Source organism: Crocodylus porosus, unplaced genomic scaffold, assembly GCF_001723895.1.
Source record: "Crocodylus porosus isolate Cpor-Errol unplaced genomic scaffold, CroPor_comp1, whole genome shotgun sequence".
Classification (NCBI taxonomy): domain Eukaryota; kingdom Metazoa; phylum Chordata; order Crocodylia; family Crocodylidae; genus Crocodylus; species Crocodylus porosus.
Window position 1 is genome coordinate 12752093 of NW_017728918.1, and position 15541 is coordinate 12767633.

General features: G+C 47.0%; 1 protein-coding gene and 1 long non-coding RNA gene across 2 annotated transcripts in view; one reads left to right on the top strand and one right to left on the bottom strand.

Annotated features, from left to right (window-relative positions):
* Positions 1 to 3860, top strand: part of LOC109311603 — an 18769-nt gene extending 14909 nt beyond the window's left edge. Inside the window, exons 2-3 of the long non-coding RNA XR_002101544.1 lie at positions 1781 to 1784; positions 3684 to 3860. This is a non-coding gene — a long non-coding RNA (uncharacterized LOC109311603). The remainder of the gene's footprint in view (positions 1 to 1780; positions 1785 to 3683) is intronic.
* Positions 1 to 15541, bottom strand: part of KLHL29 (kelch like family member 29) — a 473943-nt gene that overhangs the window by 413626 nt on the left and 44776 nt on the right. The gene's annotated exons all lie outside the window — the stretch shown is intronic.

Consider the following 15541-nt stretch of genomic DNA (forward strand, 5'->3'; position numbering starts at 1 on the left):
GGATGCTTTTGGTGAGCCATGAAAGCTTGTGTGCTCTCCTGCTCCCTTTGACCCTTGTTGGGATTACCTTCCTTTGGGCTTGGAGGATTTCATTGTTGTCTCCAGCGGCTCTCTGTCTTGCATGCTGGGCCACTGAGTTGCTGAAACTGGAAGCAAGTTGGGTAAACACGGGAGTCCCTTTGAGACTCCCCTTAGAGACATCTTACAATAACACTGTCAACTTGCCCTCCACAAAAAAACTCTGGAGCCAACCTTGTCCCACTCACAGACAGTCCCACATAGAATCTGCCTGTCCCACATCTATTGATATATCCATGCAAAGCAGATATACCAAGTGGTGAGCTCATGGGCTGCAGACCTTAAGCGCCACCATAGGGTAACTGATCCAGACTGCTGGATGGTCTGCACAGGAATCAGCATAAAAGTGGAGATTATTCCTTTGCCCTCCGTTCACCACACTGCCCCACAAGTTCTTGGGTTACTCCAGAGCTGGCCAAAGGTCAGAAGTCACGTGGGCTTCTCAGGAAAAGCCGTCTCATCTGCACGCATTGACTGGTAGGGAGTGAGCATCTGCCCTCCGGGCTGCCAGCAGTTGCCTGGGCAACTCTGCTCTGTACTGCTGCCAGCTGACCTGAGGGTTTCTTAAAAATATCAAAGGATCAATGGCAGGACATAAGGGCCAGGCCTGAGTGACTGTGAAAGACTGATCACCAGGGAAAATAAAATCAGTAACAAACATTTAGTGGCCGAGGGCATCCATCAGGTTGGTTTATATTTTTAAGGGTATTTGCCAAAAAGAAATAGGTGGACTAATTTTTCATCATCATCATTCAGTGGAACCCTATCCCGTCTCTCTAAATCAGAAGCGGCCCATGGTCACAGGCCAGCACTGCTCATATGACAGGCAAGAGAGCAGAGATCTGCTGCTGATGATAGAAAATGCTGCACGTCTGCATTTTCTAAAGTGAACCTGCCAGGGTTTAATTACAGATGCCTGCTGGAGACATAGCATCACTGTCTAATGAATTGGACAATGGTTAAGACATGTTACACTGCATGTCGGGTTGATTGCTGGTGCTCTCTCATCCATCGCTCTCCCATGCGATGCCCAGCCTCATTTTCCCCTCGATCTTAGCCATATGATGAATTGGGAGGGAGGGGAGAATGACTGGTGCTCTCTTTCTGCACCCTTACTGTTTTACTAGGCAGGACTTAAAGGCTGTGCACAAAACTAGAGGTTAATATCTCAAGACACATTAGAAAATTGTAAGTGCAGGTGACTTGGTACAACAGCTTCAATCATTATTATTATATTGTGGATAGAATCTAACATAGCTCTATGGGTTAGAAATGGGTATTAGTTTAGGCTAGCATATGCCAGCAGGGCTGTCTTTGGCTGGGACCATTGGCAAACATCCTAATTCCTATCACAACCCCTAACCTTCAGTTACAACATTTTTTTCCAGTCTACAACCATGTGCACAACATGCCAGTTTACAATGCAGTCCAACAGTTAATCAGTCTTTAAACAACTAGTCACTAATTCAAGGTGTATTTATGTCCTTTCTAGAATATCTTTTGCAATAGTACTGTTTACATGGATCAAGGTTTCCTTGGTGAAAAAAACATTGTTTTTAAATGATTTTTCCCCTTGTAAAAAACATGGGATTTGTTTATGGGGGAAAAAAAGATTCTTTGAGACTGAAATGTTTTTTTTCTACTTTGAAAGTTTGTGAGCCAGCTGGATCCCCTCCAGCCTGCGTCTTCCCCTGCTCACTAGAGGGGTGGAGATCACAGACACTCCTGATTTTTTTCCTGGCTATGTCTGCAGGGCTATAATCCATCTGCTCTTTCCTTGACCTGTATGCCATCTTCTATACTGTTGGTACTGTTTCCTTCTTCCTTGACAAAACTGTCTTTTCAAGACTCTTACCTTACCTCTCATGTTGCTCTACTTGTATCTTTTTGGGGCAGAGATGAGTGGATGCAGTCATCCATGGACACAATCTAGTGAAGGAAGAGGAGGTTGGGAAGAATGGAACATAGAAGATGGGCAGGACAGAAAAATAGCTGGCGAAGTAGAAAATGTGGCTGAAGAAGTTGGAAAATGACCAAGCAGTGTCAGAGTTGTAGAAGCAAGGGAAGACAAGATGTCAAAAAGAATGGTAACTTAATAGTAACAAAAGTGTAGGGATACAGACTTTGGTCCTCAGATTTAAAAGTACACTGGAAACTTTGGCTAGAGCAGGTTACGTGGAGCCCAGAAAATCTCAGGCTAGAATGAATCCAGCAATGGGTCTGACGTGAAAAATTTAACATGGTTGTTTTATGGCAACCTGTTTGGTGCATCTAGAAGTGAAGACCAAAGAGCAGTAGTTATAGCTAGAAAAGTTCAAGTGAGGCAAGGATAGTAACATATGTCTATACACAGAAAGGAAAGAAAATGTTGAGGATGAGAAAGAAGAGGAAGGCGGGTTAATGCAGATGACACCAAGCTGAGTGGAGCAGTAGATACACTGGACGGTAGGGCCAGGATTCAGAGAGCCCTTAAGAAATCAGAGGATTGGGCCAAAAGAAATCTCATGAGGTTCAACAAGGACAAGTGCAAAGTCCTGCACTTAGGATGGAAAAATCCCATGTACCAGTACAGGCTAGGAGCTGAGTGGCTGGGCAGCAGCTCTGCAGAAAAGGACCTGGGGGTGACCGTGGACAATAAGCTGAATATGAGCCAGCAGTGTGCCCTTGTTGCAAAGAAGACTAACAGCATCCTGGGGCACACTGGTAGTAGTGTTGCCAGCAGATCAAGGGAAGTGATTATTCCCCTCTACTCAGCACTGGTGAGGCCACATCTAGAGTACTGTTTTCAGTTTTCGGCCCCCGCTACAGAAAAGATGTGGACAAATTGGAGAGAGTCCAGGGTAAGGCAACAGAAATGGTGTGGGGGCTGGGGCACATGACATCTGAGGAGAGGCTGCAGACTTATTTAGTCTGCAGAAGAAAAGACTTAGAGGGGATTTAACAGCAGCCTTCAACTCCTGCTATTCCCAAGAGTTCCCAAGAAGGTGGAGCTCCCAAAAAGGTGGAGCTGGACTGTTCTCAGTGGTGGCAGATGACAGAACAAGGTGCAGTGGTCTCAACTTGCAACAAGGGAAGTTTAGGTTACCTAGGGAGGTGGTGGCATCTGTTTCCTTGGAGATTTTTAAGACCCAGCTAGACAATGCCTTGGCTGGGATGATCTAGTTGAGGATTTTCCTGCTTTGAGCAGGGGTTGAACTAGATGACCTCCTGAGGTCCCTTCCAACCCTCATTTTCTATGATTCTACAGAGAGCTTGCAAGAGCAGAATAAGTGAAAGAGCTCAAGTTTAGTAAGGAGGGAAAATAAAAGGAGAAAATGTTGGTGGTAGAGAGCAAGGAAATCTTTGCCTTTAAGGAACTGGCAATTTTCTGAATATGAGAGAACAGATGAAGGCTTTTGGTGTTGTGTGAAAGAAGTAGAGTTGGTCTGTGAGTCAGGGGACAATGACAGGGGAGAAACCAAATCAGCAGTGGAAGAAATCTACATGGGATGCCTTCAATGGCACTGGGCAATATGGGTAAAGTGATTAAAGGGATTAAGGCCTAAACTGGGGGAATAAAGGAAAAAAGGTCAAGTGTGGAGGAGAAAACAGAACACACTACCCAGCCGCTTACCCAGTTTAGGCAGGCTGTGGGGGGCTGCATGGGTAGCCCCGCACCTTGACAGGTGCCCCTCCCCTGGTCACCATCTTGGGACCAAGGTCCCAATGTCTTTGGTACCAAGACATTGGGACATTAGTCCCATGTCCCAGGGCCAGCACCGGTGGGGCCTAGAGCAGGGTGCAGGCTGTGCTGCACCAGCAGGGACTGGGGGGAGCTGGTCTGGCTCCATAGAGCCCTTGCCAGCTGGGACCCTGGGCTCCTGCCACCCTGCTCTGGGCCCTGCTGGCACTGGCCCTGGGACAGCGGTATGGACCCTGTGCTCCTGCTGGCTCCCCGCCCACTCACTCCTAGTTCCTCCCAGCCCTGCGGTACAGGCAGGGGGGCAGCACACAGCCCCGAGCCTCTGCTCGCTGGCAGGAAAGAAGCTGGTGCAGCCCCTCGCCCACCCCATGGCCAGCACTCCCTGCTGCAGTTGCTTGCAGCCCATGCGGTGCTGTCCTGAGCAGGCACAGGTAGCCCCATGCGGGCTGCAAGTGGCTGCAGTGCAGGGCGCTGGCCACAGAGCGAGTTAGGGGGCCGCTTTTTCCCGCGCTCAGCACCAGCTTGTAACCCGCCTGGGCTCCGTGCTGGCTCTGGACTCACATGTCAGGTCTGTGTGTGGTGGCAGCAGCTGCAGCCACCCCTGCATGTCGCACCGGGCAGTGTTGGTGGCTGCTGCTGCCCACGCAGAGCTCGCATGTTGGGCAGCCCAGAGGCGGTGGCGGTGGTGGCGGCAAACACTGCCCAGTGCAGCATGTGGGGGGGCCTCAGCTCTGTCACAGGGGGGCTGTCCAGAGCATGCACACGCAGTCCCAGTGGGCAAGCCTGGAGCCACTCAGGGCCCAGGCTGATAGTGGGGCTGGGTTACAAGTTGGTGTTGAGTGTGGGGGGGGAAAGCGGCCACTTGCCCACCCCGTGGCCAGCGCCCTGCGCTGCAGCCGCTCGCAGCCCACCTGGGGCTGCCTGTGCCTCTGGACAGCCCCCACGTGACAGAGCTGAGGAACTCGCAGACAGGCTGCGAGCAGCTGCAGTGCAGGGTGCCAGGCATGGGGCAGAGGAAGGGCCACTTTCCCCCCAGGCCAGCCCTCAGTTTCCCCCACGCTGTGGTCAGCTTTTCCTCGGGCCACTTTTCCCAGGCTCCTTCCCTGCCCGCAGTACTTCTCTGCCCTTCCCATCCCCTTACCCCTTACCCAAGGTTCTAGCGCAGGGCAGCCGCATGGTCCCAGGCCAGAAGCCCCTGCTGGGGCTCCTGGCTGGGGCTGTGGGGCTGGGCAGGCCCTGCTGTTGTGGGAGCCTACTGGGGCTTCCCCTGGGTCCTACTGCCCTTGGTTCTTGTCATTTTTGACAGGAACCAAGGGCGGAGAAATATTAATTTTCTAAATTTTTTACGGGCCCTGTAGGCTGGATAGAATGGCCTCACGGGTCAGATGCAACCTGGAGGCCAAATTTTGCCCACCCACTGGGCTAGATGGATGGAGTATGCTGACCACTAAGATGAATGATGTTTTAGAATAATAATAATAATAATTAGTAGGAGGAGGAGGCAAGATTTCTAAGTTTTATGTCAAGAAAGAATCTACTTTTGTGAAAAGGAGTTTCTCGCCCTCTCCCTTGATTGTCCTCTGCACCTCATCAATAAATGGAAGCCTCAATCCTCTCTATGAACATCCTCAACAGAAAGTTATGCAGAAAGAGTATCACAAAGTGCTTGCAAACCCTCTCCTGTGCAGAACGATTGGGGCTAAGGTTCCAAGTCAGAACCTCTGGCTTCTGCATTGTGTTTCCTTGTTACACTGCTTTGCTCTGGTAGCAGCTAAGTATAATGGTCTAAAATCCTAATCTCTAAAGCACTCTGTGCCAGTACTTCAGATCAGGATTTTAGTCCATTTCATTTTGTTGCTGCCACTGCACACAGCAGAGTTGAACAGCAGGAAAAAAAACACAATATGCAATGTTGGAAAGACAGATACAACCTGCAGGCTGAGAGAAAACCAGAGGGAGATAATAGAATCTGAAGGGAAAGAGTAGAGAAGAGGGTTAGGTATGAATAGAAACCCTGGGGTCTTTCCCTTCCCAAGAGACCTATGGTGAGATATCCATACTGCAATAAATTTGTTGAGTTTTAAGAAAAGATTTAAGCATGCCAGAGAATGCTGGGGTTTTTTTTCTTTAAAAATAAAATAAAATAATAGGAAGAACCCTGACTACAACATAGGTGTGCAACAAAGTACAGTATCTATTAAAATCTCACAATGAGTCTTGCTGTCCCTTTTGAATTCAAAACAAAATGATGCTGCCAAGGCTGAAAGAGGTGACACTTGGCCTACTTATTTATGATGCAATCCCCCAGAACGCATGGACAGACACCTGAAGCTCAGTTACTAAACAGAGTGCTTCCAAGTCCGAGCCCCAAATGCTTACCTCTTTAAAAAAAAAAAGTCAATTCAACATGGGCCAACAGCATTCACCCATGAAGTGCTATTTCTCAGACTTTGCTGAATTTTAACTATTTTTGTTTGCATGCTATAGCCCACGTTATGGAGCAAAGATGGATTTCCCACTAAACAGGAACAGTACAATGACAGCTAGGTTTTTTTGTTTTAAAGGAGAAGTTTCTTCCTTGGCTGACAGATCTTGATGACACCTCTGCTGGAGTGATATATTCTAAACTTAAGAGTTGTCTACATCATCAAAAATCTATTTTATGGTACCCATGATAGGCTAAGAGCACCCTTATATAAGATTAGTATTATATACTGGAAATGCTCTTAGGAGGAAAAGCTGATTGAACTTTGCCCCTTGAGGGTGTTTAGACACAGCATGAGCAGTCCAGTGGACTGCTAACCTAGAACAATGGCTGTCATGCCACAAATCTGGTGCCATGGCCAGTAACTGGCAGTAGCACAGGATGAGGCTCAAATCCACAAATTGCATCTAATTTTTCTATTCAGGGATTGGAGAGATTGAAGCAACTAATCCTTGGGTTTATAACAGCCAGCAAGCTGAGAAGGATGCATACCCCAGCAGCAAGAAATGCTAGGAGGGGAGTGTCTGAAATCTCTCTGTCATGAACTTTGGTACCCACGTGCAGCCTTCGGTTAGCTGTCTATGTGAAACTGGAATTCACAGCCTGAAACTATTTCCTGGGTTCTGCTACTTGTACCCAACACCACGCATATAGCTTATTCAAAAATTTGGTAATGTAAAATGCATAATGGTCCCTAGAGAAGGAACCACAGTTCAGGTTTTCCCCAACTCACCAAAATGCCATGTCATTGAGCTACACTCACACCCTCTCTTGCTTTGTGCCCTCTCCCTGGCCCCGTGAATTCTGGCTGCACAGTGGCACAACGCCTACAGAAAGGTTGCAGACTATGCCTATCCCAACCTACCCACTTGCCTAGTTTCCCCTAGAAACTATTTTAGAGCTGCTGTAGGACCTGAAGTCTGGGAAAAGGTGGGATTTCACGTGTGTCTCCTTCAGCATCATCTACTGGCTAGATAAGAGATGAGCTACTAATGGAAGATACAACAAAGAAAAGCTTGTAAATAGCTGCTTTGCCTCAGTCTGCACAAAGCCAGACCAGGCAGCTAAAAAAGAAAATGATAAGCAGAGAAGAGGGAAGGGCTGTGGATCATGATAAGTAAACTGTTGTGTCAAAGAACTTTTTGTCAGATTTGATTAATTTAATTCGGCATTTAAAATTAATCATCATAGGGTACTAAAGGGAACTGGCTAAAGAAGTCTCAGAGCCACTAGTAATATTACAGTTTTCAAGTAACAGGGTAGGTCTCAGAAGTCTGGAGCACCCATCTTTAAAATGGGGAAAAAGAAGAACACAACGAATTATAGACTGGTTAGCCTGATTTTAATACCCGGGAAGTTACTAGAGCAAATTATAAAACAATTAATTTGTAAATACCTGGAAGAAGAATGGGTGATCACAAGCATGCAGCACAGATTTGTTACAAACAGATGCCAATTTGACTTATTTCTTTGACAGGGTAACTAGCTTGGTGAATGAAGGGAATGTAGAGAGCATAATATACCTGGACCTTAGCAAGACTTCTGACACAACATCATGTCATCCTCAAAAGTAAACTGGAAAAAATGTGGCCAAGACAGAATTACTGTTAGGTGCATACACAACTGACTCCCTAACTCAAGCAAAGCACAATACTAAATGGATTCATTAATATTTTTATAAATAACTTGGATTAAGAAAGAGAGATTTCTGATCAAGTTTGTAGAAGACAAAAAGCTGGGGTGAGATGCCAAAATTTTGGAGGACAGGAATAGTAATTCCTAAAGGATTTGGATAAAATGATAACAAAATGAAATTTAAGATCGCTATGTTGGGGGGGAGGGGAAGGAGGCGGCAGCGTGATGAATGTGCATCTATAGAATGAGGGGGAAATTAAGCAGGAAGTAGCACTGCCAAGGAAGATCTGAAAGTGGTAGATCACAAACTCAACATGAGTCACCAATGTAATGTTATTACAATAAAAAAAGCAAAGCAATTTGGGGCTATAGGACTTCTGTTCATGCATGCAAGGCAAGACAGCACCCGTACCACTCAACTTGGTGCTGGTTAGGCCTTAGCTGGAGTACTACATTCAATTTAGGGCTTGCATTTTAGGACGGATGAAAAAGAAGCTGGAGGAGATCTAGAGGTGAGCAACAAAGATAAGAGAGTTCGTACAAGATGCATATGCAAGAAAAGATTTAGAGAATTGGGTGTGTTCAGTTCTGAGAAAATGAAATGAAGGCAGATGGGGAATGAACACAGTAGCAGCTTTTTAAAGGTTGCCAAAGCGGAAGAAAAACCTAAGGCAGGACATGAAGCAACGGGTTTAGAATACAGCAAACAGATTTAAATTAAATCTCAGAAACTATTCCTAATCGTAAGAACCATAAGACAATGAAACAAACTACCAAGGGAAGTTGGTGAATAACCTTCTTGGGATTTTTGAAAAAGATGCTGCATCCACATTAGTCTGGGATGGTATAGAAATAGTACATCCTGCATCTGTGCAGAGGGATGGGGGTGTTAGAGTAAACCACCTTTGAAATCTTATCCCACCATGGGATACTATAAAGTTACCTACTAAGGACCTAATTGCTAGGGGTGCACCCATAAAGATTTTTTTTGGTTGATACTGATGGCTGGCCATATCGGCCAATACTGATCTGACTGCTGATATGCAAACGGACAGCTTGGAGAACACCATTAGGCTGGTAAGTCTGTGGGAGGGGGGTAAGGGGCATGGGGGAACAGATTGAGGGCCCCTGCGGTGAGGGAGAAAGTGGGGCTGGGGTAGGGGCAGGGGCAGGCACTCTCTGGGCAGGCCAGGATGCAGGGCAGAGCTGTGGGTGACTCAGCCCCAGGGGAGGCGTGGGGGCATGTGCCCCCCAGATTTGTGCATGAGGCGAAAGTGGGCTGCCCACTGCGGGCTCAGGGGCTGAGCCAGCCTCTTCCCAGCAGGGGTACTGGCCTGGGGCAGCGCTCAGGGTGGGTCAGAGACGACGTGGAGGGGTGCATGCAGGTGCACATACACCCCGAGCGTGGCAGTGCACCCCCTATAAAAAGGAGCCGTCTGTGGGTAGCTGCCGCTCACCACCCCGCCACCAACACCACCGGCGGCGTCTGTGGGCAGTCCACGATGCCTGCTAGCCACTGCCACCGCAGCCAGCAGTGTCTGCGGATGGTCGCCATCCTTTGGTTAGCGCTCGTCCCCCCACTCCCACCAGTGCCGGTGGCGTCTGTGGGAGCTCCCCTGCTTACCACTGCAGTGCTCCCGCCACTGCTGTGCACCTCCAGCCACTGGGGACATGAGTCATTCATGGGGTGGGTTGGGGTGGGGCAGGCAGGGATGGGTGGGGGTGGGGCAAGCAGCAACAGTGCTGGGAGGAGGGATTATGGGGTGGCCTACAGCCACTCCAAAATTCCTCATAGCCCACCCTCCCAGTGCCGCCACCCGCCCTGCCCTGCCCTGCCCCTAGCCCAGCCCTGGCCCAGCCCCCTGCTGGGAATAGGCTGGCACAACCCTTGGCCCCGAGTTTGTTGCAGGCAGCCTGCCCTCACACCACACAAATCCAGGGGGCACATGCCTCCCAAACCTCCCCCAGGGGTGCGCACAGCAGCAGGAACTGCCCATCCACCCCATTTCCATGGACAAGCCACCAGTGGCTCTGTCCCACATCCCGCCCTCACTGGGCAGCACCTGGCTCTGTCCCTGCTCCCTCCCCTGTCCCTTGATCTGCCACAGCCAAGCCCCTTCCCCCTGACAAACGTACCGGCTTGACACTGCTCTCCAAGCTGCTGGGCTGCATTCCTGGCCACATGCATGCTGCAACTGCACAAATGCACACGGCCTTTAATCAGTGACATTATCAGCCACATCAGCCAAAAAAGGCCAACTGTCAATGATGTCAATTTTCCTTTTATCGGTGCCAATATGATATGGACTGAAATATCGGTGTACCTCTACCAATTGCTTTTGTTGATCTGGTCCCTCTAGGTCAGGAGACTCAAGCTTTGTCCTAGAATCTCTTATTAGCTCTATTATTAATCGTCTTGGGCAGTATAGTCATCTAGTAAATGGTGAAAATAATACAGACCTGCCTTCTTAAAAGGATCTGGACATGCTACAATTATTTGTTCAGTTGCTTGTACTGCTTGGACAATATTCCCACATGGGAAATTTATATAATATAAATGTATGACACCCTTGAATTACCAAATAATCCACTTGGTCAACTGAAAATAAATACCTCCATTCCTCAGTCTCTGCTTAAGTGTTTTTGAAACCAAGAATGATCTAGCCACTGCTTCAGACAGGAAACATGATCTTATGACCTTATAGAAAAAAAAAATAGTACAGGGTATGTCAGATGCTTCATCATATTTAGGGAAGAAAAAAGATTTTTATTGCAAGGATGTTAATGCATGCTGTAAATTTCACACTCTCCTTGGTCTTTTTCTGTTTGGCTCAGTGACACTGTAGGAAACAGAAAGTGATAGGAGAGAGGAAGTTAAAAACGGAACCGAAACAAAAGTAAATAAAAATACTTTTAACAGAGTCCCTTGGGCACTGAAAGGTGGGCCTGACAACAATGAGAGTGAGAAATGTAATTTTAAAGTGAATACAAGGGGGAGAATATATACAGGAAGAATTGAGACAGATTTTCACTGTCATTTATACCAAACAGAACGCATGCAGTCAGCTCAGAGTAACGCCTTGCAAAGGAACTGCCCGGGGATGGAGCTATAACACAGTTCATCCTTTCTCATGCCTTTTTTACGGAGGGAAAAGGGGGAAAGAAAGCAATTTACTGTATCCCCGAAAGGATGCATCTTGCTTACTTCCTTGAACTTCCCTGGATCTGTTGCTAGAAAAAAAATGATGAGAGGGTCGGGAGAGGAGGAGGAGAAAGGAAGGGTACGTGTGAAGAAGAACCCCAAGGCACTAGAAGTAATAAGTAACAACAACAAAACTCCAATTCTCCCTCCACATATAAATATGACACACAACTATGAACCCATGAAGAGCAAGACGGTACACTGTGCATCAGATCAAACAGCAGGTCAGTTGGGATTAGCCAGCCAAAGAAGTGGAGTAATCTTCCCCCGTAAAGTGGAGTAAGGGCAGGATAAACTTTAAATCAACTTCCAAAGGCCTGATGGGAGCTCAGTACTCAGGTCAAGTAAGGGATCTAGATCATGTACCCATGTTATATGTTAGCTATTAGATTACAGCCTGAATATGATTCCCACATTTCCTTTCATCCTGGCTCGCTGTGTGAGACTACAGAAACAGCATGTCAGGAGCCTTCTGCTCCCCTCAGAGGTGCTGAGTACAAGAGAATGAAAAGAGAGAAAGAGGACTGGAAGGTGCTTATTTTTAAAGAAAATTAATAATATTCACACATAGCCACAGGCCCAATAGCTGCATCTGTGCAGGGTGCAACCCACAGCTATGCACAAGCTGGAAGAAGGAGACTTCTCCTCCCTATCTTCTCCTCCTGTCACCCTATTTTGCCTGTTCCTCACCATCTATGTACTTTTTACCAGAAAAGTGCATGTTTCGGAGCCTCTATCAGTTCCCCTTTTAGATAACCAGGATAGAACAATCTTCATTCATGCTAGATGTAACTCAAGCCCGCAATTTAAGCATCCTAGATTCCTCTCTGTTCCCAAAAAACTCAGCATGTTATTCTGTAATAAATGTCAGACAGGTCTTTCACCTCTTCCAGCCAGAAATCAGTTTGGTTTCTTTGCTCACCATTCTGAAGAGCAAGCCAGCTGCTCTCCACCAAACCCTGATTCCATATGCTGAGCTCAAACACTCTTACACGCTCAAATTTACATTCTCAGGTGATGACAATCAAACTGAAATCTCTGGTCATTTCCCTAAACCCTAAGGCCCAGCCTGTGGATGTGGAGCTTTGGAGCTCCACTTTGATTCTGACAGCACACAAATCTAAAATGCATCTGTCCCTGCCAGGAAGTTTTTCCACTCTGACAGAGCTGAGGAACTCAACTGATTTTATGGCGTATTATTATCTACTTGATTCCTGCCAATCTCTTCACTCAATAGGCGTTAACAACCCTTGACCGTCCATTAATCAAGCAAGCCTTCATTCTATAATTATCCTGTCTTATCCATTTCTGGTACTACTTCTCTACTCACCCCCAATAAAGGTGTGCTGCTACCTAAGAACCTGTACTGGGTGGCTTTGTTCCTAGGTAATCTGAATTGGTAACAAATCAGAGAGAGGGCGAGGAAGGCATGGGCAGATGGAGAGGGGTGCGGCAAGCACCCGAGGCAAGTTCTCTTCCAACCACAACTGTCGGTTTCTGTATATTGAGGGTGGAGGGCAGTGAAGGCAAGCTACTGGCATGCTGTAGGGTAGGGGGAGAGAAGCCCTGCCTCATCTTCCCCATGATCGGGGCCATGAAGGATGGGGGGAAACTGTTTGGGAGGAGCTTTGGAGGGAAGTGACTCGTTAGGCCTGTGAGAGGCAGGGTGGGGCGTCATGAGCACTAAGGAGCTTTTGAGGAGAGGAAGGCGTGTAGGACACCGGAGTGTGGGGTGAGGATGGGCTGGGGCATTCTGGGGGTGCATGAGGGGCAGATAAGGTTTGGGCTGAGGGAGGTGCTGAGGGCAAAGTGGGACGTGAGGGAGCAAAGACAGCCTGCAGGTGGGAGAAGCCCAGGGCTGCGAGGGACTGCAATGAAGTCTGGATGTTCCCAAGGGTGGGAAGAGCTTAGCGTGGTGCAAGGGAGGATGATCAGGGGGCAAGAAAACATTCATCTCCAACTACATTAACTATTTGGTTTTTGTACTTGGCCTTCCACTTCAGAGTATATTAAAATTGCACATAAAAGTTCCCCAACAACCAGGAAATGAGTCTTTTTAAAAGGTATGAATTCAACCACTAATGGATTTCTTCCCAAGTTAGGAACCATTTATATACTGCTGATTTAGTGCATGTGTGGTAAGTGAATTTGTACTTGCACACAGCAGCTGCAAACAAATAAAAAAAAAGGCTGCATAAATCAGTTCAAGGCATAGTGGACTTGATGTTGCTTGGGCCAAGACAGAATTTCCCTTCACAAGTGCACAAAACAAATGGGAATTTATAATTTTCTCTGTCACAGCTCATAACTTTTAAAGGGTAGAATTCACAGCCACACTGGAGTGGAATTTTATGAGTTTAAATGGAGTGGAAATAAAGTGTGCCAGAAAATGGGTGTATAATCCATTTCTGATGCCACAAAATAATGCAAAAGCAACTATTTTTATATGGGTAGTGACCAGCAGTTTCATTTGATACGTAATTCCTCTGTAAGTTTCTGTCTGGAGAGATCAAGGCTTTTTCCTTTCTCTTCCCTCTGAGGAAGACAATCTTAAAAGGAAAAGAAAAATATGCTTAAAACTCGCAACACAGTTTCCTGCAGGTTTTCTTCTGAAAGGGATCAACAAGTTGTGCTGACACGGAGTCAAGCATTTTAAAATGAGAAGCCAGAGTTACTTTATCCAAGAAATATGACATGGCAGGGATCCAGCGTGGCTAGTGCTCGAGGTGAAAGAATAGCATGGGAACGGATTCGCAAGTTAATTGTCAATTATAGAAGGCTGCTGGAGTGGATTTTGGATGCGTGCATGGGAGAACTGACCAGAGGATCCAACTCGATTGAGTTGTGGACAACACAGAAGCAATGACTGCACATCTTCCCATACCTTCCTTGCATCGTACTGTACACAGCAGTGTAATCAGACTAGAAAGAGGAGTTAGTCAAAGGGAAGGAAGGTGCACAATTGGTTGATACGAGACAACAAACACACCAAACTGACCGGGATCTCCCAGGAGAGTATTTACTGCATCAACATACCTGCCTGAGGGGCCACCTCTACAGAAGAGAGAATACGGATCAAATTGATGTACACGCACACTTTTTTGAATGTGAGACAAGCTTCTGAAAAGTACCATATTTTTTCAAAAGAACACATACCTTTTCCTCCAAAAATCAGCTGCTGGAAACGGGAGTGCAAATTACATGTCAGAAATCCTGTATGAATAATTTCTGCTGCTTATTTGGCAACAGCAAAAGTAAAGTCTGGGAGCAGAACAATGAGCAGGCTCAGTTCCCGAGCACCTGCTGCTCAGTTACTTGCTACAAGGAAACTTCTTTTTTTCTTCATTCTGCCTTTCAAAAACTTGAGGTGCATCTTATTCTGGGGTGCACTGTATGCAAGAAAATATGGTACTTTTGATGTGGGCATCTGCATGATAGAAAGTGAGTAGGTCAACAAGTCATTTTCTGGAAAAGCCACAAAACAGCCCTTAGATGGCAAGGACTGGTGTTGACAAGGGATCCCCAGGCAAAGAATTAAAAATTCTGCGATCAATTTGGCACTTTAGTCCAGGGGTTGGCCACCCCTGCCATGCATGCCGGAGCGTGGCACGTGAAGCTGTTTTGCTTGGCCTGCCACAACTAGCTTGGGGTCTCGGGCGAGCATGGAGCCCGTGCTGCTCGCAGCAGGGAGGCTGCAAGCAGCTGCACCGGGGTGCACAGAGCCCCCAGCCGGTGGCAGGTGCATGCGCGCCTTGGGGCGGACAGTGAGGAAGGGGCCAGGGCTGTGCTGCCATCCACCCGATACATCAACATCTTACAAGTCAAAGTTTTGGGGGGGGTTGGCTCTCTGCCCAAAAATGTTACTGACCCCTTCTTTAGACTCTCTTGCTTTTTTAGATCAGATCTACCTCGGTCTTACACAAACCTGCAAACAAGCAACAGTGAAACATTTCTTGACTCTGAAGATTCATGCAGCCAGTTCACTTTTTGGTATGCATCTTCATATGTGTATAGAGGTGAATATGAGCAAAACTCAAAATGCAGGCTTGGTCTTAGCTCCCAAAGCCATACTACAGGAGCGTGGGAAGAATGAGAGATTAGGTCAGTGCAGCAGCTGTTCCTGATGACTTTTTGAAGAAAGAGAAGAAGTGTTTTTTGTCTAGTGCCTGGAGACTGATCTCATCAAGGAAGCAAGCTAAAAATAGAGGGAGCATATGAGAACATAAATGGAAATAGGAACTCCCCCTACCCCCGCTATCCCTTACAAAATATATAGTCCTGCATGGTGTTTTGGAGGCAAAGTCCATGGTCCACAGAGCTCCAAAGCACCTCATGTTTTATAAAGTCAAACAAATTTCAGCTAACAGAAGGGAAAATGGTACACTGCTTAGATTGCCGGGCTGAATTTGGACAGAATTCAAGTTCAAGTCTTCCTTGCTCTGTGACCTTAGGCAAAACA